Below are 24,846 nucleotides of genomic sequence, written 5' to 3' on the forward strand. Positions count from 1 at the left end.
AAACTTACCTACAGAATGTGTAAAGCAAAATAACTTTGAAGAAAAACAGATGAAATGGATTATTAAAGTCAAAGGAGCAGATACATTTTGGGGGACAGGGAGCTCTATATTTGTATTTCAAAATGTTTTTTTGACTAGCGATAAAAATTCAGACTACTTGTTAAACTTTTGGGGAAAATGAACTTTAAATAATATATGCATTAGACAAAGAAAGAAGACAATTTCAGAAAGAAAAAAAAAGTATGAGCAGACTGGGACTTCTGTTGTACTTAATTTTAAATATTTTTTAGTAACTTGAAATAATAAAGACCATCAACATACAGATTAATACTGAAATGAACTGGCAGGTTTAGTTGACCATAACAGAAAGTCACAGCAGTAGCAATTCCACATCATTAGCTCCTAAGCAGGTGAAATTCCAGCAAGTCACAGTAAGAACTGAAAGATCATTGTTCCAAAAAGTGAAATCCCTGCCATCTCTGACAAGCGGCTAGAAACTTCACTATCTTTTGTTTAGATACAGAATCATATCTTGTATCCACATTTAAGTTAAAATTTAATTTTTCTTTTATTTTGTGTCCCAAAACTGTTTCAACACAACTGGACATGAAGCAAAGCTATAGAAAAATGGCAAAATATTTTGTGTATGGGAAAAAGGAAAGAAACTGTCCCAGGCACAGATGAGGACATAACAGAAGACACACTGGTGGCAACAGATGGCCTTGAGCTAAGATTAATGCTCAAAAATAGACCAAGAAGACATTAGCAACATCTACAACAGACCAGGGTAATTCAAACAATGATTAAAGCTGAAGAAAATAAAATAACCAATGTTGTTAGTTCTTGGTACATTGGCATTGGATCTTCTTCACTGGGTGCTCAAGAGGTCAAGCTCATAGCTAGCGTAAGAGAGGTAAACTTAGGAATTTGCATATGTCCCTATGTACTCAGTTCTCTACACATACTTGGAACATCCTATATACATATGGCAAAAATGGGAAATCAGTATATATGCAAATACATCATATTACTAAAATCTGAATGAGAGGTTTTTTTATCAGGCAACCTGAAAAAGACAATGTGGTTTCTCCAAGATAATAAAGTATTTTAAAGGAAATATTTCCCCTCAACAAACTAAGCAGCATTCATTTCTCTTTCAGTGAAGGGATGGTAGGTCAGCTTACCAAGGAACAGGCTCATCCTATAGTACTCCATAGACCTACATGTCTTTTATTTTCCTCCCTCCTTGTTGTTTCTCCAGACAAAAGATGGTGGTCATTTTGGCACTACCAACCTTTCAGATTTCCTTCACTCTTGCTTGTATGATCCCCTTCCAAGGAACCAGTAGCAAGGACAGTGGAGAAGTACAGCAGCTCCCCAGCTTTTAGCAAAGCAAGGAGAAAAGAGTTCTGAATCTCCAGGGGGTCCCATTCTAATACTTTGGTGTGTCATCTTCTGGGTATCAGTGGCTGTTGGAAGAGGTTCACAATGCCTAAGAAATTGAGTAGAAAAGGCAAGACACTTTGTGTTCTTTTCTTTTGGACAAGCAGAATACTTCTACAGAAATACAAGTGTAATTTAGAACATCCTTTACAGAAAATAAATAAATAAATAAATAAATAAATAGTCCTATTACAAATAATGTCTCTTCCCACCCTAAAACTAGCCTTCACATTAAAAAATGAGTTTTTTCTTCACAGAGATTTTCCTTTTTAAATTGTTGTTTCCTGCATCATTTATTGCGTTCTTTGATCTTGGACTATACCTTTAAATCTATGTCATCTTTCTTAGGCTGTTTAGATAAGTGTAGCCTAATAACTTCGCAGTTTTATCTTTAGTAACACAGATAACTATCAAACATTCAGTTTGCTGTTCAGTTGTGAACAACCACAAGATACTATTTTTAAACCTTCATAAAAGCCCAAAAAATAGCTGAAATCACTTAAAGTATAATACTAGTAGCTATCACAGTAATTGTAAAGAAAACCTATAAGCTCATGAAAGCCATTTCTCACGTTTTGTTATTTCAAAAAAAAAAACAGATATCAAAGAAAATATCTTTACTCAACAAGGTCTCAGCTATTCAAAAATTCTGTATTTCTTCTGCATTAAAATCTCAGATTATATTAGTAAGACTTTTACTGACAAATTAAGTCCCTCCAGTATTTATATGTATTACTTCTAAAGACATTCTGACTTGTAGATCTCTTTGCAGACAGTAAAAAAATCTGAGTAAAAGAACTAACATAGAGCAAGGTAATTTAAAAATAATAAAGTATAAGCAGAATTTAATACTTAATGTTACAGAAACAAATTTAAGGAGGTTATCAGGAAACTACTGAGTAAAAATGTAGCACCAGTAGACATATTTCCACAGACTTCTAAAAAGACAGAATTTCACACCAAGAGGAGGTGTTGGTGGTTTTACCACCTAAGATTTTCTGACACCAATGTGCTTAATGAATGTTAAGAATTCAAAAAGAAAACTGAAGCAATGCTTAGGTACTAGATTATAGTTTGGAAGATTTTGTTGAATGTCATTTCCACAGATTCAGTGCTTTACATTGAAAATTTATATTCAATATGCTCTTCAATATATTAAAAAGAACTGAACACAGAAAAACAGTTTATTATCAGTTGCAATCTTTTGTTCTGAACTTTGTTCAGAATAGCTCCTGTAAATGTACAGATTCAGTAAGTTTCATTTAAACATGGTTAAGCTCACATTTTCCCTAGCATCATTAATCATTCTTTCTGTTGCAAGTGCATATCAAAAATATTGTGTGAATAGTTAAGAGATCAACTCTTCCAGTAATTCTTTCTTTTAATAGGGCCAAATATATCACGTTTGATATAAATTGTCTCAGGTGACAGCTGAGAATATAGCTACTGTGGAAAATTAAGATACATTTATAGCGCATGGGTGATACCTACTCTACTTAAATCTAGGTGCCCTCCCTGACAGTGCTTGTGAAGACCCTTATATGTTATCTAACCCTTCACTAAATAACAACTAGCAAAATGAGCTGACAATAATTACTCTTTGCTTTCTTTTACAGTGAAGGAAATGTTCAGCTGCAATAAATTACTTTTCTACAAGCAGTAAGGTAGGAAAAAATATGAACATTTTACATGAATGCTGCATTCCTGACGCTGTATGAATAATTTTCTTATGTTGTAAGGATAGAAGAGCTAGTCCAATTTAAACACCTGCATTTACCTCAGTTATAACCTTCATTTGAACTGAATGATAGTGTTGTTTCCTATAGGTTCTAAGTTAAAATAAACTGGTTAAATCAGCAGCTGGATAAGTGGCAGAAGTATGAGCCAAGTGAAAGAGAGAGAAAGAAATGTCTCTCAGAAGAGTTTACCCTGATCAATATGCTCAAGTTCACCTAATAAAGCTACCTAGTAATGACTCAGAAATGAGTGGGAGAAAGTAGTGGACAGGTAGGAACCACAGCTGATAAAACCAATTGAGTCCATCAGAGGGTCACCAAGAATGTGAAGGGGCACTAGACTGTGCAATCTCTGTTCTTGGGGGTTTTCATGATCCAACAGAACAAAGCCCTGAGCAATCTGATCTGACCCCTTAGCTTACCTTGCTTTGAGACAGAGGTTGCCCTCCAGAAGTTTCTTTAGCTTTAAATATTCAGCGATTCCATGGCTGAAGATAATCAAAGGCATCTCAGATTTAGAATGATCATCAAGAAGTTTCAAGCTGTTTCTGACAATTTTGAAATGAAATGTTTGTACCATTCACTTACATGGAAAGTTGTGAGACAGATCAGCTGTTTCACAGATTTTCCAACTCCTGCCAGTTCTCTTGTCTGTGCAAGAGACTAGAAAGCTGTGGGGGAAAAAAAAAAAATCCTTCTAAGTATGTGTCTGCCTGTCCATCTGTTGGTGTACTATGACCTAGCACTCTTCAATCTTTATTTTTTGAACCATGGTAAGACAACAAAGTTCCCATTTTTAAACTATAAACTGGATTTACAGTAAAGATGTTTGGTTTTGGGGTGGAGAATAAATAAGGGATGAGAGAGACCAGTTAGCAATTCACTTTTTATTTTTGCTATAGATAAATATTTGGTGATAAAAGTAGGTACCTCATAATGAAAAAAAATCTCAAAGACAGAATTCTTTAGATCTACCAATTTGTAATGAAGTGGTTATTTCTCAGTTCTTTTATCTTCAGCTTTTTGATTAGCATTGTGTTATACTACTTACATGCCTGCATGCAAGACTGCATCAAAATTATTGATATGTTTTTCATATCAATAAATGAAAAAAGTAGTAAATAGATATATTTTTTTAGTTAATATGACGTAGATTTTGAATTTTGTTCAACCTTCATTGAAGTTAAAGAAGTTGAAGTTAAAGTTAAAGCTGCTTTAACATCTTTTGAGGAAGCTCACTAAAATAAAATAAAATAAAAGCAGATAAAGCAGGTGACAGTGGACATATCCCATGATAAACATATGTATGGGCCTATTACTGTCTATTTGTACATTCATGCACAAACACACACTTTCCAAATGATTCATCATTTTCTCATCATCATAATTATTTCCCTGTGTCTTACCTAACCTATGTTTATTTTGATAAAAGGTGATAGGTTGGTCTGAGAAACAGACTAGGCTTTCAGTTAAGGCTTGTATAAAAAAAGCAAAATTTTTGAAAAGCCCATAGTGAACCAGAAATCTACTCTACCCTGAGAGTCAATGGGGCTTGAGTGCCCGACACTAAAGATCTACTGAGAACTTGCCTCTATCCTTGATTAGATGCACGGGAATGCAAAAGGACTACCAGCCTCCTGCCTTTCAGTTTTGCTTTTACCCTAAATCTGTATCTAGGCTCTTTACATACACACACACTCATATAAAAATAAAGTATATGTTTGAATAGACACGTTTTCTTCACTCACACTGAAATACCACTGTGGTTATTTGACAATTTTCAGGAAAACCACATATATCTGGTGTCCACGTACCAATTAATACATTTGCCTGTCCTTCCAATGATGCTGATTGTTCCTTGGGCTTAACCTTAGACAGTGACTTAGTTAAACGCTATATTGAATTTCACCATTTCCATTTGAACTACCTTTCTGGTAGTTCACTGAAGGGTTTATGGTTATCATGAGTGACCAAAGTACTTGGATGTGTGTACTTAGGTCAGTGTATAGGCCTATACATGTGGAATGGGGGTGAAATCTTTTAAAATAAAACAGCTGCACAAGAAATGGTCAAGCCATTGAAGGCAATATGATAGCTGCTATTAAATCCCACTTTGAGAAGCTTCCTTTAGCTTTGATGATTTTTTTTCATCTCAAAAGTTGCTATCAATTTTTCAGTGACCTCAACTCAACCTCACAAAATCAACCTAGCTTCTAGTCTGTTCACATTTTCCTTATGTGGTGACAAAAAGAATAAAATAAAACTAGTAAATTACACCAAAAATGAATGTGACAAAAAAAATGATTATTTTGGTTTTGAAAATGAATTTTATTTTGTTTTTGCAAGACCATTACCCTGAGTTGGCTCAGATCAGGATCCCTTTTGTCTAAGGTTCAGGGAGGTTTGGATACACAGTTTGAGACTTCATCTTTAATTGTAACCAAATGCCCTGTCTTACAAGCAACTGAGGATTACCATAAAGGTGTTCTCAGCTTTTCAGGAGCTGTTGCTGTGCTAGGAATAAAAATTATTTATCCAGTGCCTACTCAATACAAAGTCTGAATAACTCATAATCTCTATCTATGTTAATAGTGTCTTTCTTAGGCATCCTTGCAATTTTGGTCTCAGATATTCCCATTCAGATGGGAAATGAAGGCATAAAAGCCATGATCTCTGTATCACCTAGAGCTGCACTGCCTACATGATAGTGGGACCCAGCAGCACGTTACGCACTGAGCATCTTTTTCTCAGTGCATATGAGGCACCCTGCAATGAGATCAACAGAATCACTATGTCAAAGAGCAGATTTCTTGTGGCCCTCATGCTGAACACATCTTAAAATATTGCCCCTCCTCAAGACTTAAGTGACTTGGCCAGTATAGAGCTCCTATATTTCAGCCTGGGAAATCTGTGCAGCGTATGTGCACTCCACCCCACACTTCAGGAAGCAACACGTCCTGCTGCACATGCAACATTTCATTGCTCTGCATATTCACAGTAAATCTGACTTACAGAGCCTTTACCGTGCATGTTCCCAATGACTGTGTAGCACATGGGCAGTAGGTCCATTAGACAATCCCCAGAAGTGTCAGTCTTACTGTGCAGGCATGCAGTGACTTTGTCACATGTGCATAATAAATATGATGCTCTCCGAAAGTGTTGGGCTGACTATGAGAGTTCATGCAGTCTTGTGGTTACCACCAGGCTGTGTACAACCTGCTCATAGAGCAGCCAGGGCAGAGCATCTGACCTGCCACAGAAAGCAAACAGCTTGAAATCTTAACAAATGTATAAATTATTCAACAGCTGCCTAAACAATGTTTCTGGGCTGAAAAAAAGAGAATGTGTTCAGTAAATCCAGCTGTTTAGTAGCCTAAAGTCAGCAGTTTACAAAGGTGACTATGAAGCTCATGGTCTTCTCCTGAACATTGGCAACCGCACCTCTGTTCTCACCCTGGGATAAGTGACCTTCTACCTCCATCTGCATGTTCCAAACCCCACCTCAGATAATGAAGGAGCCTGTTTCTTTCATAGCCTGGGTGATATTTCTAAAAAGAAAAAAAAAACCTCTGTGTTTTTATAAAGTCAGTGGAAGGACTTTAAAATATACTCAAATCAATAGCTACAGCAGTTGGCCAGAAATGTGAATATTTATAAACTAAGAATGACATCCAGGTTGATAAGTGCATGGAATACCTGTCTTGAAGATTTATGCACCTCTGTTTTGGCTCGCCCAGAATTGACACAGCTTCTCAAAATTACAGAAAATGTCTGGAGCAGAACTGGGGCATTCGAAGCTACTAATTTTGTTGTCACATGATAAATGCTGTAGGTGACATTTGATTTCTTAGCCAAGATTATCAGCACAGGCTGAGTGAGAGGGATGGTCTCAGAAATGCTCTGCTTTCCAGCCTGCTCTGCTCTTCACAAAGTCACGCAGCCCTCAGCACCACGTGCAGTAGCATGCAGCATTGAGTATTAGGTTAGATCTGATGGAGAAAAACAAGAAGAGAGCTTCCCATGTGGAGTTTGTGAGTTCTCTTTTCTGATAGCTGATTCACTTTCTTCTGATGGGATGTCACCCTATACTCCTTAGTACACATCAGAAAAGTTCTGTCTTTCCCACAGACTAACCTTCTCATGGTTACAGAAGTTAGCATGCCAGGTGAAGGCTTGGGTTTGCCTGCCAGACTGCCTCTTCCAGAGCTATGGTTGCTGTTTTTACATGCAGTGTCCAGCTGTTGAACATCCTGATGAGACATTGCACCACTCCACAGTAAACTGGCAAAGATGGTGGAGGGCACCTAAGCGATATGGCTGTTTGGTGGGGAGACCTGCTACTGCTTAACGTTCCTCACATACCCACATCTTCCTGCTCATCTATGTGGTATTGTTTTACTTCATAAGGAAGATGGAAAAGATGTTTATAAAAAAGGCAGAACCACTGTCCACCAAGATGAGGCAGCCACAAACGAAGTTAGATGTTACACACAGTTACAGCTACATGAAAGTGTCAAGGAATAAACAAGACCATTATTAAAATGTTTTCTTATTTTATTTTATATTTTATTTTATTTTATATTTTATTTTATTTTATTTTTATTATTAAACAACATATTTCAGAAACATCATCCCCAATTTTATCATAGTGCTATGAATTTTGCATTACATGTATGCTCTTGACAAATATTCTTGCAAGTACAATGTAATTCTGCAACCTTTTTACAAAATCTTCAGAAGAGACCAAAAGAAGTGAGCTACCTTGGGGCCAGATTCTGTTCTCAAATGCATTCTGCCTCCTACTGACTTTGGTGGGTGTTTAGATTAAGGATATAACAAAATGCCTAAGCTTTCAGATTAACCATATTAGTTTGTGAGGTACTGACAAGTTTTTAGGGAGTGTCATTCTGATTTTTATGACAACTTTTTCTCTGAAGGTCTTCAGTAGGAAGACATCTTAAATGAGCACTTGTTTTTGTAGCCTTGGGAACCCTCTGAGCCACCATCAGCAGCAGTGATTCTCGTTGATCCAAGGACTAGGGAGTTGAACCACTGTGACTGAAGAGGGGGATCATGAAAGGAGTAACGGTGGTGACCTTGTGACTTCATCACGGCTCCCAGTTTCAGGGTGTGATCAAAAAACAGAAGTCTGTGTGTGGTTCTCAAGTTGGGAATGTTCTTTAGTGTACACAAAGAGTTGTAGGTGACTACATTCATGCAGCCATAGAACTGACTTAACTTACAGGAAGGGCCAGTCAGACTTTGAATAGGAAATATTGTAAAGTGTCTGCTGCTCAGCTGGAACACATGCAATTGTACAGAATACATAGAACAGCATCTCAGTGCTCTGTGGCATGCACAGACATAAGCAGGCTTGCACTGCACTTACACTGGGCACTTACTGTGTCAGGAGTCTTTCAGCTATTTCAATCACTTTCCCGTACTTCTTCCAGTTTTCACACTATGCCTTCCTCTCATGCGTCAGATCTTTTCATCCTTTTGCCCTTTCCCTATAATATTTTTACCTCTCCTTTCTTTAGTCTGCTTTTCTTTCTCTGACCTTTTCCCTCTCTATTCTTATCTTCCAATCCAGTTTTTGATTTAGCTTCTTTCTCGGACTCTCTATTCAAAGTCTGTAATGTCACCCCCACTACCGAGTGCATCCCTTTTTCCTGCTCTTTTTAGATTACTATTTCAATATAAGTTTGTTTTTCCTCAACATTCTTAAAATCTCTCTTCTATATATTTTATATATTTTTCATATTCCTTTACTTTCTAAATCATTACACTCTGGTCAGTTCCAAATGTAACCCTCTTCTCTACTGTTATAGTATCCATTCGTGTGATGCTCTCTCTCACAACTTGCTCTACTTCTCCATCCCTTCAGTTCTTAAAGGAAATGGCATACCATGATAAATCTTCATACAAAACTTCAAAGTTGCTACCCAGTCCTCTGCAGTTTTCTTCATAAACCACCCCATCAGGAAAAATTTATCTGTTGCCTACATCTTCTCACCAGCTGGTAGACAAGAACTCACAGTGCTTGAGAGAGCTAAGGCAAAGGCAGTTTTGGTTCTTTAAATTCATCAGGGTCCCATACATTCTCTATCTACAGCAGAAGGTTTTTGGTTATCACAGGTATTCTCCATTAGAAATGTCTTCATTCTGGAATAATCATTCTATTGCACTATCAACACTAGTTATGGAACAGGGTAATATCAATATTGTTCTTGAAGAACAAGTCTGCTTAGAAGACATGATCTATGAGCATATTCCAAGACTGCAGTTCTTCAGCTGTATATATTTCCACTGAGGATAGGAAAAATACCTGCTCATCTGCTTAGAATTTTAAAGCCAATCCCTCAAAGTCATGTAAAGTGTTGTTTCTTATCCTTCAGCCTACCTACTGCTGAAAATAGGGCATGAATCAATGGAAATGCTGCAAGAACCCAGGTAGCTGACACCATCCTGATAGATTCCTTTTTTTAACATATGTTAGGAAAAGAAAAAAAAAAAAAAGTAGATCAGGTGTATTTGATGGTCTCCAACAAAACCATTTAAAAGCATGTATTACTGTGAAAATTGTTTATCTACCTATATCACTTTCAACCACAAAACTAGTTCCTTCTATACTGCTTTTTTTTTTTTTCTGATATCAGATAATCACTTTCGACTTCCCTAAATATCCTTTAAAACTAGCAACAAGGACACAAGTTACTCATCTTTGCTAGACTTCTTGCAATCTGGCAAGAAATTCTTGGATATTCTGAAGGTAAACTCTTGCTCCTTGCACCACCATCAGTTGATCTTTTTCTCTAAGAGAACGCTTCAGCAATCTTTTTGCTTCTCTCAGATCAAAGCCTGATCAAGAATGCAAATCCACAGTCCTTTCCACAAAGAATGACTGGAATTTTTTGCAGTTAGACTGCTTTTTAGAAACACTAGGAGAAGTCTTTCCCATGTAGAAGATATACTTGCTTACAGAGAATTGTGAATTTTTGTTTTTTTTTTTATGCCACCTAAAAACATGAAGATGAGCAATGTAAACACCTGTTTTGGTACTTTTCTTCCTCTGCTATATAGAATTTTAAAGTTTAATTGGATGATAATTTCACAGTGACCATAAGGATATGTTTTGTATCTACAGATGTATGCCATGAATAACTGCAGAAGTTGCTCCTAGTATGATGACTAAGTAAATGTTAAACGATATATCAAGGAAGTAGTTGATTATTTCCAGATCAAAAATTGGTCTTGAGTAACAAATAACAGTTTTCCACTTCTAAATGGCTATCCTTTCTTTTCTTTTCGTGCAATAGCAGACAGATTCTGCATGGGGAATAAGAGGACCATAAAATCTGTGGACGGATGGGTGGAGGCTAGTGTTAGCTTGGCCTGCATACCTGGGTCTCCTTTTGTTCACTGGCAGAATTTCTCAGGGCAAGTCCTTAAGCAGAGATGAAGGCTGGACTCGGTGGTAGAGGCTTAGTTTGACATGCTGCGGCAGTGAATCCACCAAACAGACTTCAGATAAATTGGTAGGGACTTGGACTAGCAACACAGAAATGAAAGGCTCCATTCTCTATTCATGGTCTCATAAACTATTAACTCCCACTTGAATTGTTCCACTAGATTCTCACTGTAAGGTCTTCAGCCTTTCTTTCTGGTCTTTTCTCTTCACTTTATCCCGTTGATTGTGCAGGAGAACATTCTAGACATGTAGAATTTCAAGCTGAAAAGTCTCTTCCACTGGAAATTTAAATAGATTAGACACTATGAAAATATCTTACAGCATGCACATGTTGCATGTTACAAGGGAGTGCAGTTTCTGCTTGAGCCCAAGCTATTAATAATGATTTGTATGGAGACTAAGTAACAGAAAAAATATTTAGGAAAAGGTTTCTTAGTTCCTATAAGATTGATTCTTTGGTAGGCAACTTTCTTAGTTTATGAAGTAATTTAGAAAGTGCTGTGTTGTAAATTACAAAGTACAGTACATAGCACTCAGGCTAAGGGCAGTTTTGTTATTATGACTGCCTGAGATCTGATAAACTATTATATCTGCCTTTATAAACACTTTATTAAATATCACACTATCGCTAACCCAAGAATGTTGTGTAAAAGCAACTTGAGCAGTTCAACATCCATTTTTTGTCATAAAAAAAAGAAATATTCTCTTGATTAGTTTCTATGAAGCATAATAACTGTAAAATAAACAAGATAATCCTTGTGTAAACAGCACAGGGTACGTGGAGCACAGAAATGGATAGAGGCACAAAGAACATTCTTGGCTTTAAAACTTGAAAGTAAATTTCCTCTTCATTTAACCTAGTTTAATAATAGTTTTAATTGCAGTATTTTTAAGTCACTGGAAAAATAAAAATAAAAATAAAAATAAAAAACTTTCCTAGTTTGTGGTGTTTTTTTTTTAATTTTATTTTTTAATCTCTCCTCCAAGGAAGCATCCCCTGGATAGCAATGAATCTTTGTGTTCATGAGCCGCTTCAGATCTACCCCTAGACTTCAACAGTGGAGTTCTGCCTGGCAACTATTGTTCTCTTCTTCATATATTAAAGAAACAAAATTTGGCTTGCCTGCCCCCAGAGTAAATATCTAACCTAGGGTTCACTGGCAACACGCCTTACTCCATATTAGAAAAGCAGCAAGTGTTTCATGGCTATAACCATAGGAAATACAGACTTGTCTGATAATCAGCTCTTTTCCGTCTTTAAACATTTCCTTCATGTCAGACATAAAGAATGGATTTTATTTTCTTTTTTCTCATTATTTTAATCCCCGATTTTAAAGGCTGTACATTCCCATACTTGACATTCCCACAGTGACCAACGTCTACAACACTGTGCAAATGTTACATAGTGAAACTTCATGGGGCCAGCTGAGATGAAGACACCTGCCTCCACAGAGACCATCATTCATGTGGATGCCAAAGAGAGCAGTATCAGACCTTTTTCAAAAACTAGATAGTTCTCAAATATTACTAATTTTGCCAGATCCTAATGTCTCTTTTGAACTAGAACACTGACTAAGGGGGTTATGTAAATACTGAAAGGAAACGACTAAATCCTGTGGGGTTCTACTTTTTTTTTGCAAATTCTCATATGTGCATGCATATGTGTGTGTTAATCAACTTATAAAACATTTTTTAACTCCTATAATCAAAATATAAGACATAAACAATGTTAGAATTTAAAGTCCTGTTTTGATCTTACTTATAACCTCATAGCATCCATCCTACAGATAGCAGATTTTCGGTTGACAGCAACCATGGGAATGTGTAGTAGCAATCAGTATTTAAAATGGTTGGAGTCCAGGCTAAAGACTGGGGTGCACTGAAAATTCCCCAATGTTTTTAATGGAAGAGGGTGGGGGAGGAAATGACAGTTAGCTTTTTTCCAATGTCTGGTATAGAAACACTGGAAATTCTGAAAGAGTCAGGAAAGAAAGAAACTTATTTAAAATTATTATTTCAAAATAGTGACATAATTCTGGACTAATATTTAAATCATTAGATCATAATTGCTGGATTTCATAGAATTTTAGGTTTTAAAAAAAAAAAAACCTACCGTGCAGTTTCATATTATATTACTCATTTGAGCACTTCCAAAAATAAGCAATTATGGTTCCTGTGATCTTGGAGATATGCAACATATAATTACAGTCATCATTTAATTGGAGATGTTATTGATTTTATGAGAAAACAGAAAAGTGTATGGGGGTCTTTCTTTACCATTTGCTGTTAGGCTTCCTCTGGTGATTCCCACTTTGTCCTGGCACATGAAGGGTAGAGGTTATTGTAGAAAAAATTGTCAGAAAGAAGTAAAACAATCATTGAAAAGGCCTGTGCCAGTCAAGCCTGGGGGTGTTCCAGCCTACTGGAAGATAACCTGTCTCCAGACTCTTACCTATAGTCTAAAGAAGGAAGCAATCCTTCCCCATACAGAAAAGTATTTGAGCATATTATACCTGATCTTTTCTAGAAGGTGGATAAGCATCAAGGTTTTTCACTTACACTAATGCCATCTTTCATCTAATTTACCATTTATACACCATTTCTGAAACCCCAGAATTTAACCTGTGGCAGATTTATGAGGAGTCAGAGGGAGAAAAGAAATTTAACTTCCATTATTAACTGCTGGGTAGCACCGTACACACTCCTATGGCATATTATGCTTTCTTAATCATGCACCACCTCAATATAGATTAGGGCAGTGTCCTCCCAGGGATTATCTTCCTGTTTTTTATTATTATTATTCCTTTATCAGGAGGGTGGATGCAACATTTGCAACATTTATACATCGATATATATTTTTAGACATAGACCAACAGGCAAGAGCAATAAAATGTCTTGCAGATGTACCACAGGGTTCAGTGCAACTCCACGTTTCATACAGACTGCATTTATCATTAGTCTAGAGGGTAGAAGCACAGTTATGTCATTAGCACAGCAATCAACGTGTTATGTGGTAGTCAATAAATGTAATTACTTGTACTTAAACAGATACATACAGTTTAGCTTATACAAGAGAATCTAACATAAGTTAGCAAGTTTTTTTTTCTGAAACAATTTTAAGGGGAACACAAAAAGGAGGAGGTTTTCTCCTCTGGCTTTGCAGAAGAGTTTCTAGCCCACGGTGCCTCTAATCAGGATTAGATGATACCATTTGAAAGAGGCAGCTGGGGCTCTGTTCACCACTCTCCCTGGTCGCAAAGCTGCATTGCTGAGCTGATAACAGACAAAGATTTAAAAGCCTATCCCAGGCACAAGCTAGTCTCTTTGGGAGCTGTCTTGGTGATATGAGGGTGAACCTCTGCCCAGTACGCATGGCCTAATGGTCACAGAGCAGCACACAATAGGAATCCCATTACCTACAAGGGTATTAGGAAAGTGTTCCCAGCTGAAAGCCTTTATCCAATTCCTGTTGTTTGAACAACAAAAACATTAAGGGCACCGTTGTTCCATTCGCTACTGTGTAAAACAATGCAATGACTGTTTAGAATCACATTTTGTTTCACGAGTAGCTGAATTTACTGTGGGAGTAGAGAAGCATTTACATCCAGAAAATCTGCATTCCTCAAAGCAGATGTTTTTGATTTTAATAACATCAGCCTGTAGAAATGAATATCTGAAATATTCTGATCGCTGTGTGCATGTTGCTGTTTAGGACTAACACTCCATCGTGGTGGGTTTGCAGAAAGATTCAGGAGCCACCGGGAGAAATAAACTGCTGCTACCTCAGCTACTAAGAATAATGCTGCATTTTTTTTTTCTTTGAAAGTCACTTAAAAATGCCCTCCTGTGCAGAAGAATATCATTTTATGCACTGTAGATATGCCACATTATAGACCCATAGACCCCTACTTTGAAAATTGCACATGTAAAATTGTTTGCGGTGTGTGCCTTTACTTTTCCACACATGCAGCCCAGATGTGCGCATGCACATATCATACGAAATGGGCATGTTCTGTTTTTACAAGTTAGGACATATCTTTAGGAACTGTACACCAATGGAACTGGGGGAAGCCCTTCACAGGCTCCAGAGTATGCAGGGCATAGCCCCTGGCTTCCAGCTAAGTAAAGATGTATGTATATCCAGGGCTCATTTTTCCCACTGCTCCGTCTATACTGCAGACTGCAGTCTAGCATAGAGCTCCTTGAAGTGGCTATAAAACCGTGCTTGCTTTAGTGCAGTAGCACAGACCTCAGCCCAGGCTAGTTTCTCAGTGAGAAACTGAGTAAAAATAATCTGTGTTGTGCTCTGCTTTTCTGTGCAAGACTGCTCATGGTATTAGAGCCAGCTCAAGTACATATAAATTATTGCTTTTAACAGTACACACTTGCAAAACTTAAATTCATGCAAATGTGTGCCACTTTCCTAAACAATGCTATTGCCTTAAGCAGGAATACTTGTGCTGATAACGACTGTGTCTGTCAGTATTTGTGGTCTTTCTTTTTTCCATGGATATATTCTGTAGGTGTTGTTCACTGCATGGCTAGGATTGGCATATCTGATCTGCAGATCCTTCTACAGCTTTCTTAAAAAAAAAAAAAAAAAAAACAGGGTTCTGAAATCAAGTCTAATCCATTAAAAAAAATGAAAATAGTAATAAGATTTCCATTTAGCAGCATATAAGAACTTTTTAAACTGAAATGACTTACTTTTGAAAGAATACATTTAACTGCATCTGCTACCTCTGCTTTCTGCTTCCATAGCTGCTGGAGTTCCCAGTGACTGGTCACTTAGGGAGCCATGCTGCCTGCATGTGTGTGTGCTGAGAAGGGGAAATAGCTGGACTGTGAGACTACACGTGAAGTAATTTTACTCAAGTGCTGCACTTCTGAATCACAGAAGCCCAGCAGCAAACCACTGGACCTAGCAGCTATTCCTTGCTCTCTTGGTGACCTAAAGTAGGATTTGGGTGATCAGAGTTAAGCCAAATTAGGACTTGATAATAAGAAAGAACTAAAACAAGGCACGAAGTTAGACAGCAAAATATTCCTAGCACCTGAGGAGCAAACTTGCTAGTACTGAACAAAACAGTTTTAGGACGTATAAATGGCTTTTTCCAGTGGAACACGACCCTTAAAAACTATATTCTCTGTAAGGCAGATTTTTAGAGGTACTGAGATGCAGAGAGCTGCGTATTTTGGTTTCCAAACATATCCAGGGCTTAAATCATCAAAGGGATTTATATTCTGAACCTGTACATACTTCAAGGAGCATTAGACCCCTTGCCACTTTGAAATCCTCCCCCTGAAGTATCTATCTTTATTTTAGCATGTGAATCTCTCTATAAACCTGGCCCTGTGAAACCAAAGCTGTGTTTCAGCTCCACGAGTGGATAAATGATCTCAATCGTTAATATTTTGGGAGGAACTGGAAAGAAAATAACAGCCTTACGCGTTCAGCTGGATGGTGGAGCATTAATTCTGGCTTCAGGTTTTGCATATCAGTAAACCATGGGAGGGCACTGCGAGTGGCACCATAAACAACCAGAACATGCCCCTGCAGCGGTCAGACGGGAGCTCTTGTGCCAGTGCCGCTCCCGTGCGAGTCCCGGGGAGTTTTGTCGCTGGACGGGGGGGGGTGGGGTAGGGGCGGGTGTCCCCGTCTCGGCGGCCGGGGGGGATACGGGGCGTTTTTTTCTCTGCAGGCGTCTTCGGATATACCTGTAAAACAGCTGAGTGGTAAACCCGTTGAATCCTCGTGTTTTTGCTGCTAGAGAGGATCCATAAAAAGAGATTTATTGTCATATTTCCATTTTGTGTTGTACCGTTCCCCTCCACCATAAAATATTCTCGTCGGTTTATAGCAAAGCAAATATAGCAGCTTAGTTCGTAAGCGCCCAAGTTTCCCTCTGCTGCACGCCGGGTTTCAGAGGTAATTGAATTAGCTCCTATTTTTGTTGACACCAGCGAGCGGGCGGCTGCCCCGAGCTGCAGCAGCGAGGCTTAGGGAGCCGGAGTTTGTGCCCAGGGCTTGTAATGCGGGGACCCAAGTGCCCCCGAGTCTGTAGGAAACCGTCCAAGCGGTTTTAACTTTTATTCTTCCTGCAGCAGCTTTAAAGCGGCTTGGTACACCAGTCAAACAAGAGCAAGCAGCTGTGGAAAAATCTAACAAATCATAAGGGCGGTTTAACGGGGAGAGGGGGAGAGAATCCCGCAAAGCAGAGGGAGCCGCTTGAGGAGCCGGCTGCGGGGACAGCCTGCCCCCTGCCCCTGGCCGGGGGACACGGGGGTGCGGGGGCACCCCATGCGCTGGGATGCTCAGGGCGTCGCACGAAGCTCGGGCAGCGTTTGGGACTGGCCGGTTCTGCTCTAGGATTTTTAACACACCCGCCCCTAAGCCCCCCTGCCAAGTGCCCGCGGGGCCGTGCGGGGAGCGGGCGAGGGGAGCTGGCTCCAGCGGGCAGGTAGCCGCAAGCCGGCCCGTAATTACAAAGCAAACAAGGGTGAAATATTGGGTCGGCCTCGCCCGTGACAAGATCTGCGCGTTTTGCCGCCAATTTGTTTGTGGAGCTCTATTTAAAGGCGCTTGATTGAGGAAATGTTGAAAATAGCAGTTAGGGTTTCCCTAATGAGACCTCTAGAGGAAAGCAGTGGCATTCAGGGGGCTCGGGGGGGGGGGGGGGGGGGGGGAGCTTAACCCTTTCCAGCCACCCCCAGCCCGGCTGGGCTTCTCCGACCGCCCCATCGCCCCCTGCCCTCCCTGGGGGCGCCTCCGGGGCTCCCCACCCCTAAAGCCCCCCCTCGGACCCCCTCGGCCTTTCGCATCGCGACCCCCGGCAGGCTCTTGGGGGCGGCTTGGGGCAGGGCCGGGGCAGGGCTGAGCATCCCCGGCCCCTGCCGGCGGGGGCGGCCGGGGACCCCCCGCCCCTGCCCCCCCAGGGTGCGCCCCGGCAGGACCGCGCCGTCGGGGCTGTGCCTGCCGGCCGCCCCCGGTTTGCCAGGCCGGGTCGTGGCGCGGCTGCGGGCTGGTGCTTCAGGAGAAGCAGGGGCCCTGAGAAAGGCTGAGACGGCTGAGAACGTAGTGAGCAAGTAACGAGATTTGTCACATTAATATTCCCCGCGCCGGGGCCTTGTGACACTCTTCTCCATGCATTCATTGCTCCCTTTTCCCTCGCCGTGTGAGCCTGCCCCGGCACTAATGCCCTCCCATACACTTCCATGCTCAATTAGCGCCTGTCTGAATCCCCTACTAAATACAAATGAGATCCTTGGTAAAAGGCATGTTGATAATATTTTGAAAGGTGCTAATGCCCGGGAGGGAGCACGGATTTCAGCCCTCTTTCAGGTTTCTTCTTCGAGTGCTAACACTTGAGCGACATTGAAATCTCCCGGCCGGCTCCTGGTTTTATAAATCAACTCGAGTGCCGAAAAAAAAAAAAAAAAAAAAAAAAAAGGATGGCTTCGGAGCTGCCCTGCCTGCAGCCTGCGGGGCCCTCACATGCTACCCAAGGCACGGCTGCTCCTCCGCCTCCCCGGCCACCTCGGCATCACGCTGCACCCTCGGCACTTCTGTTAAATGTATAGATACATACCTGGACCGAGATCAAAATGGTCCTTTAAGGAATACCTAATAAAAAGGGGGCATTGTCTCTTCCTAGAGGGAAGAGAAATGAAAAGCAGAAAAACAACGTGTTGACTTTGTAAAATATGTTCTGCGCGGGGATGTAAAATAGTTTTTTGTTGTTGTCGCATTTACACCCAACGTTTTGGCTACGGCTCCGTTTCCCTGCAGGTTTGAGGAGGTAAATGACACTCGGTTCTGTATTTCTCTGCTTCTTTAGCTACTTTCCCAAAGAAGGCTTTTTTTTTTTGGTGTGTGTGTGTGTGCCGGCGAAGGGGAAGCAAAGAAGCGTTTTGCATATGCACGGCTCGGCTGTGTCATCTGCAGGAACGTATTACACAGGACGGCCGCGCGTTTCCAGTAAAGTCTCCTGCCTTCTATTTATGTTATGCCATTTCTGTTTGTAATTATTTTTATTTTAATTTTATGTCATTTTTAACAGAAGCCAGACCGTTTTTCCCTCCGTGTTTTGTACACAATGCTCTCTTTCTCGATAAGATGTTCTTTCCTATCTTTTGGGTTTTTCTTTTTAAAATGTTTATAGTTCCCCACGAGCAATTCTCCAATATTTCTCTCTTGTATTTTAAGGACTTGTCCCTGTCTTACTTTATTTGTTTGTGTGAAATTTAGTTTGAAAGGAGATCAGAGAGAGCAGGAGGGGTTTGTAATAAGAGAATGACCAAGTGACCTAAAGGCTGATTATATGTCATTAACTGGAGACTCGGTGTATCCAAATTACCAAAAAGACCTCACTCAGCCAGATCAATTACACCGAGATACTCGTAGAGGAATTGCGGTTCAGGCAGCTACACAGGCTGATGCCTCCAACAAGTGTGCAGCCGACTTTTGCAGCAGTCAGCTGCTTAGTTTTAAAGGCCATCCCAGCCGGGCGGGCCGGACAAGGGGTGCTGCAGCAGGTACACGGCGCGGGGGCACCGGGAGGACGACACCGACATTTTGGGGCGAAATTGCCCCTAATTGTCCGCGCTCCGGAGGGATCTTTTTAAGCCAGGCTAGGTTGCCTTTGATCTGTGAACACCGCTTAAAGCCCAGCCTTGTTAAATGGGCTCTTTCCATGAATAACGACAACAGGAGTGTTGAGTTTTGTCAGCCTAAACCCCAAACGATGCCAGCCTAACCTCCAACGCTTCCTCCAAAGCGAGAATTTCAGATGCTGGAGGAAAAATATTCATTAATAAAAGCAATGACACTCGCGAGCTAGTTCACCAGCGCCGAGCTCAAGAGCAGCTTCGAGATGCTCTTTCCCAGGAATGCAAAGAGCATGACACGGAAAAAATATGTGCGTGTCCTCAGACACACGTGTGCGTGGTTATACATGCGTGGATTGAGGAGATGGCCAACCCACCAAATGGAGACACTGCTCGTTCACTGCGGGATCTGAGCAGGTCTATATCATTCTTCCGAAGAAGAAGGGGTCTCGGGTTGAGTTCGTTGTGTTTTTCTTTTCTTTCTGCGATTCCTTTCCACGGTCGAAATGCAACTCTGGATCCTCGGTCACAAATATAAGCAATCCTCGAATAATTGCTTACACATGCAGGGGTAAAACGCGTACGGTCCCGCGCTTACCGCCAATCACTGCGACTCACAAAATGGTCAGTGTCTTGGGTTTTTCTCGTGCCTGCTCTTTTATTTATTTATTTATTTATTTTTGTATACACAACGGCTGTGAGATTATCATGCCTGAAATATGTGGGCGTTCATTCCCGATAATAGTAACGTAAACCAGGGTTCCTCCACCTCCAATGGCAGCAATTAATTCGGGCCTGGTGGGCCCAATTCTGCCCTCTGCCCTAGACGTTGGAATCAAGTTTGCGTGAGCGTAACTGAGAGTATAAGTAGGCCCATTAGGCACAAGTCCTTTTCATTAACCCACGCTGACAGGTTGACCTTCAAATGATATTTCTCCGGTGCCTCTTTAAAAAAAAAAAAAAATACCCTTCCTAGCGGGTTTGCCTCTTCTGCGAACTCCAAAGCGGTGGCCCGTGGAAAGAAAGTGCCGCATCCCTGGGCCAGGGGGTACCTCGGAGTCCCCAAATTCATCCGAGAAGCATCCCCCTCTCCTGCACATTGGCTCGCAGGTCAATGACATCATGCACTCTATAAATTCAAACGCTATTTCAAGCCCTGCGCCGGGAGGCTGAGCGATGTGGTAGGCAGAAACACAGGAGAGGGCAGGAGAGCAGGGCCTGGGGGTGTCCTTGGGGTGCCGGGGGGGGATGCTGCCGGGCTGAAAGGCACCGCCGAGGAGAAGGGAGGAGCCGGGCGCTACCTCCCGGAGCGGGGACAAGAGGGGACGGGCCCCGGGGACTCCCCGGGCGGCCTTGCCCTGGCCAGCATCGTGCCCCCGAAATCGCCCCGTCGGTGTCGGGCACCCCTGGGGAAGAAGGGCCAGAAGGGGAGCGAGCCAAGGCGCTCGCCGCCCCCGCCAGGCGCTTTTACGCCCCTGGGCTGTTGATGAAAGCACCCGGCCCGGCGTGCCTGCGACTCTCCCGCCCGAAAGCCCGGAGCAGATGTGCGCTTCCGACCACCCAGCTCCGGCACCTCTTCCCCGTTTCCATAAGGTTTCGTCCGACTGTGAGAAATTAACTTAATTCGCAATTTAGCTTAATTCACGCAAGACCGGGCTGGGACGGGGCGGGGGTGGGAGCAGGGCTTTATTGTTTTCTTATCCCCAAATTCCTCCCTACGTACGCTTGGCCGGGAGGAGCGAAGCGACCTGACGATAAGCGGCCCCGGCTCCCTGCCCGCTTCGACCCCGCTCTCCTCGGCCCCCGGGCCCCGGGGGCTCCCCGCTGCCGGGACCGCAGCGACCGGGGGCAGCTCCGGCTCCGCTCCGCCGCGGCTGCCGGGCTATGGAGGTGTCAGCCGCGGGGCAGGAGCATGAGGCACCCCCCTGGAAGAAGTAAATAAATAAATAAATAAATACATAAATATAAATAAATAAAGAGCCGGGGGGGGGTATGGTGGAGGAAGGGAGTTGGGGGGGGACCAGCCTCGGCACAGTCGCCACCAAAATTTCTTAATTACGGCGGGCTAGAAGAGTCCTGTCTGGCAGCATAGCCCAGATAAATCCCCGTCTAACGTGCAACCATTTTGGCAGGGAAATAAGTGACATAAGGCGAGAGCTTCTTTTTTTTTTTTTCTTTTTCTTTTTTTCTCCCCTTTTCTAAGCGAATGATTTGTGAGCGAAAAAAATAAATCTAATCAAATCAATAAACGGGAGATAGGCAAAACGCTCGGGCTTTTTAGAGGACTCTTCTAAGCCTCGTCTTGGGAAAGTTACTTCGGGCTGCAGCGGTTTCAAACGCGTTGATCAAACAGACAAGGCTATTACCCCTGATCGGGCAACCTGGGTAGTTAAAAGCTGAGGGAGTACACAAGAGCTGCATTTGCTCTAAAACTCACTTTATAAAATGCATAAACAACCGCTGGGGGATAGGAGGGAAAATTATATGTAAGATCATGCTGGGTGCTTTATCTAGAGACCCTCTTTCTCCAAAGCCAATTAAGCAATAACGATGCTAGCTTTGGAGACTGGTGTTCCGATCGATATCTCCTGTATCTTTTATTACTTTTTCTCTGCCTGATGTTTTCCGTTTCCTTCATCGCAGGAGATGTTATCGAAGTCACCGTAGCTTGGCTTGCCACGGAAACTGTCACAGTTACAATCCAGCCCTCAGTATTTTGGAAAGCTCCTACACAAATAAGGAGTGCAAAGAAACACGACCCTATTTGCAAGCCAATATACCTTTCCGGCCTTGACAATGCCCGCTTCTTCTCCACATGAGGGAAAACACCGCAGTAAAACAAAGCCGGAGAACCGCTGTAGAAACTCGGTGGGTTTGCAGGCTGCTCACTGCAGACCTGGTACCCCGAGAGGCTGGGACACGGGGCTCTGCGGCACGACGTGCCCACGGCCTCCCTGCAATTTCAAGATCTGCGCCGGCGATTCGTTATTTCCTCGGGGTGATACAACATGTGTGCGCGCAGATCGACACAGAGATATTTATCGGTCTTTTTAAGTGCCAGCATGTGTGCGTACGTACGGATGTCCGCGTATTTACATACGTCCTACATCTGGACTAGCTTTTCACTTTCATCCTCCGTTTACACCCGGCCGCAGACGCATACGGGCGCACGTTTAGATGCCTGTATGCCTGCGCTCCTGTCCCCTGGGCACGTCCCGGGGCCGGCCCCAGCCCCGCTCTCCCCTCGAGCTTCGCCCCGGGGGTTCCCCCAGCGCCGCGGCCCCGCGCAGCGCACCGAGGCCGCTCCTCCTCCGCCGGCCTCGGCCGCGGAGCCCGCAGCCTCCCCGCCGCTCCTTCTCCCCGGGAAAGCCCCCAGCCACCCCGAGAGCCACCGGGCCCTCTCGGCCGAGGGCGGCAGCCCTTCCCCGGGCCCTCGGGGGCAGCCCGTGTGCTTGCCGCCGGCGCGGAGCTGCTGCCCCCCGAGCAGCGTTTTGGCCGTCCTTTCCCCCGCCCTCCCCCCCCCCCCCCCAGAGGCGTCTCCGCAGCCCGTGCTGTGGATGCGGAGAGCGCACGGAGCTCCTGCGGGAGCGGGGCTTGCGGTTCCCGCTGCCTCCTTTGCAGGCTGCTCCATCTCTTTCTTTCTCTTTCTTTAATTTATGACCTCTCAGCTCCTGTTGACACAGTTTTCCACACTGCCTATATTGTAGGATCGCATTGTAATATACGCCAAATCAGCTCAGCCGTCAGCCAGCACACGGAAGGGTGGGTATTTGATATTTCACAGCTATTTAGGAACGCTCGGCTCCGTCTGAGGATGACAGCAATTCGCCTCGCCTCCAAGTTATCCGTGAATTACAGCTCGATATCCGTTTTCATTTCATAACGTCTTCGAGATTAGCAAAGCAAAACACCTAAAGAGCCTCGGCTGCTCTCCTCCTGGCCCGCCTGTTAACCCGACGTTTAACTATTCCCTTTCGATAGCTAAATCTGCTTTCCACAGATGCTGGTCTTTTTTTATTGCAGAAGCAGGAGCGCGGAGAAATTTTTATATATTTGTTAGTAAAAGCTAGAAAATAAGCTCTGAACATGCTGTAAAAAATATTCGGTTACTTACCAATCAGCCTAGTTAAACAAGCATGAAACTGATTTCAGGAGCATAACTGAACCGGGTGAACACTGGTCGAGGTGCGTGCGCGCAGCCGGCAAGCTGGAAGAGAATCGTTTAGAGTCGGTTTTATTGCTATTATCTCAAAGCAATTCTTTCTGGAAGAAAACACCGTCCCTGGCCAAACCCCGAGCCCTCTGCTCGGTCGGGGCGCCAGCAGCCGCGGAGCCGGAGCCAGTCCTCGCTAACGTGAAAGGCAAGCTCGGTGACAACGCAGAGCGACTTCGTCTCCCTCCTCTCGGAACCTCGTTACTAGTGATCTCTTTGTGTATATTAACCGGCAATAAAAGTATAAGCCCGAGTGTTACATGAGGCATGTCTAGCACAACCGGGCAATCGATAAAGTGCCCTCCGAAGCTGTTTTTATGTGTTCCTCTACCGGACCGGCACAAAGCACTTTGTAAAAGCAACGACGGAGCTTACCAAGCTCTCACACAGATTTTTGCCAAGAAAAATCCTCGCATCCATACTGTACCTGGGTTGAGATTATCCGATATTTAAGTTTTAATGAGTTTGTTGCTTTTTTTTTTATATATAACGAAGATTTTACAGTAAGGCATCTGTTAAACACTTGCATTAACCTCTGCCTCCATGATAATTTTTCCCCCCTTGTTTTAATTACATTATGGATGCGGAGGGGCAGCCAATCCTAAAAGAGGAGCTCGGCAATTAGCAGGGCGAACATCAAAAAGTTTTATTGCGGAGGCCCGCGGGCCCCGCCCCAGCCGCCAGCCATTGGCGGCCGCCGCCTCTGACGACATATATTAACCCGAGCGGCCCTAAACATGTAGCTGTACATGGAGATCGGGCCGGGGAGCCCTGCCAGTGCCCCGCGCCGCGCCGAGCCCCGCCGCCCGCCCGCCTTCGCCTCCGCGCCCGGCCGAGCGCCGCGGATGCCCCGGAGGAGCGGGGGGCGCTGAGCCCCGCGGCGCGGCGCGCAGGGATGCTCGCTCCCGCCCGGCACTGACGGCCCCCGCCGCCGCGCAGGGCAGCGGGGAGCGCCCTGCCCGCCCTGCCCTGCCCACCCCGAGCGCCCCGAGCCTGGGGGCGCATGGAGGGGGGCCGCGTGTAAGTACCACCCGGCCGGGCCGCCGCGGACTTGGCGAGAGCGGAGGGAAGCAAGAGGCGAGGAAGATATCCCGGGCTGGGAAGCCAAAGCCGTTTTGTTTGGTCGACTTCTCTCCATAGCCTTTTTTTTTTTTTTTTTTTGGTGGTGTGTGTGTGCGCGCTTCCTCGAAGACCCGGCCCCGGGCGAGGAGGAGGAGGAGGTGGAGGCACAACGCATGAGCGGCGGCGGCGGCGTCTGGGGAGGGGGGATCGCTCGGGCACCCGCGGGGACTCTGCAGCAGCGCCCTATGGAGAGGCGGCGGGCAGCGGGGCTGTGCTGAGGGGTGAGCGGCGGGCAGCATCTCCCGCCGGAGCGG

The 24,846-nt window shown here is 43.5% G+C and overlaps 1 protein-coding gene and 1 long non-coding RNA gene across 3 annotated transcripts in view; one reads left to right on the forward strand and one right to left on the reverse strand.

The window, feature by feature from the left end:
* The window catches only part of LOC308195191 (uncharacterized protein), an 81,982-nt gene that overhangs the window by 38,636 nt on the left and 18,500 nt on the right, over positions 1–24,846 (forward strand). The gene's annotated exons all lie outside the window — the stretch shown is intronic.
* Positions 7,719–24,812, reverse strand: LOC308195192. Its single transcript, XR_013951318.1, has 2 exons — positions 23,898–24,812; positions 7,719–23,464 (listed from the first exon to the last, which is right to left on the reverse strand). It is a non-coding gene; the product is annotated as an uncharacterized lncRNA (long non-coding RNA).

Source organism: Anser brachyrhynchus (assembly GCF_964034855.1).
Source record: "Anser brachyrhynchus genome assembly, chromosome: 4".
Classification (NCBI taxonomy): domain Eukaryota; kingdom Metazoa; phylum Chordata; class Aves; order Anseriformes; family Anatidae; genus Anser; species Anser brachyrhynchus.